Raw genomic sequence first — 1,407 nt, 5'->3', positions numbered from 1 at the left:
TGATGGTGATGATGATGATGATGATGATGATGATGATGGTGATGATGATGATGATGATGATGATGATGATGATGATGATGATGATAAAAGTAACTGCAACAATGTAAAGAATGCTGTCAAAGGCGAAAACCTTAATTTAAAAAAGACAACCAGATAGAGCGACCTGTCGCTTATTTCACTGTTTATACAACGTATTATGTTAGATGACGAAAACGAAGACGACAACGTTGAATGTCCTTTTTTAGCTACCGTAAATAATTGTCGAAACATATCCAAGTCTTCAATTGTTCATACTCTTTCATGATGATGATGCTGCTGTCAATGCAACCGCCAGTGTGTATAGTTACAGTCGATTTTCTTTATGTTGCTCATCCTTCATCTCTGATTTTGTAGTTTTGAGTTCTGTTTCTGTTTTCCTGGGTTTTGTTGTTTTTTGTGTTTGTTTTTTTTTTGGTGGGTTTTGGGGTTTTTTTTTGTTTTTGAGTTTTCATTTGCATTGTTCGAAAACATACGTCATGCTGTTCGCTCCTGTCATTGAACTTGGACATAAAATTTTATTAATGGCATATAATCTTTGGAAAGTGGGACGAGGTGGAAGGGAGGGGGTTGGCTGAGGGTGAGGTTGGTGGGGTTATTTCGTTTGCTTTTCTGCTTGTTGCTTTGTTTTGGGGTTTTAATTAGTATTTTTCTTTACTGAATGTGCGATCGATTGACTCACATGAGAACATACATGTATGTACTTTAGACAGAGAGAGACGACGGTCTGGAGTGTTTGTTATTGTTGTTGTTCTTTATGTGTTGGTATTTCTTTTCTTTCTTTTTTATTGTCGTTTTTTAAAATAGGTTATTTCGACCGTTACTTGGCTGTTTGTTGTTGTTGGGTTTTTAATCTTTAACTTTTATTTTGTTACTGAGCATGAGATCGATGGACTCACAATCAAAAGAGAACAAACGTGTACTTTGGTCACAAAGGGAGACACAGCAGTCTAGAGAGGGAACTTTATTTTATCAACTCATCATGGACGTGTATTCTAGTCGGCCAATAACCCCTTAAGACGTGCTGTTCTGGGGCACTTATTTAAACAAAGAAGCGCAGCTTCGTTATTTATAAAAAAATGTTCAGTTCTATTTTCCTTATCTGAAACTTTAAAAGGCAGACAACAACGTGCACATTAACTCATCAAGGACTTGCAATCTAATTGGCCGATAACGTTTGAAGACGGATTGTTTTGGACCACTCTAAAGACAAGCATACATTGTGGTGAAATCAGGCACGCGTCAAAATTTGGCCAATAACGTTTGAAGACGGATTGTTTTGGACCACTCTAAAGACAGAAGCATAATAAATCGTGGTGAAATCAAAATCAGGCACGCGTCAAAATAATAAAGAAACCAATGCCCCCCCTC

Source organism: Aplysia californica, unplaced genomic scaffold, assembly GCF_000002075.1.
Source record: "Aplysia californica isolate F4 #8 unplaced genomic scaffold, AplCal3.0 scaffold00345, whole genome shotgun sequence".
Lineage (NCBI taxonomy): Eukaryota > Metazoa > Mollusca > Gastropoda > Aplysiida > Aplysiidae > Aplysia > Aplysia californica.
The sequence above is the reverse complement of the archived record's forward strand: the minus strand, read 5'-3'. Positions refer to the sequence as shown.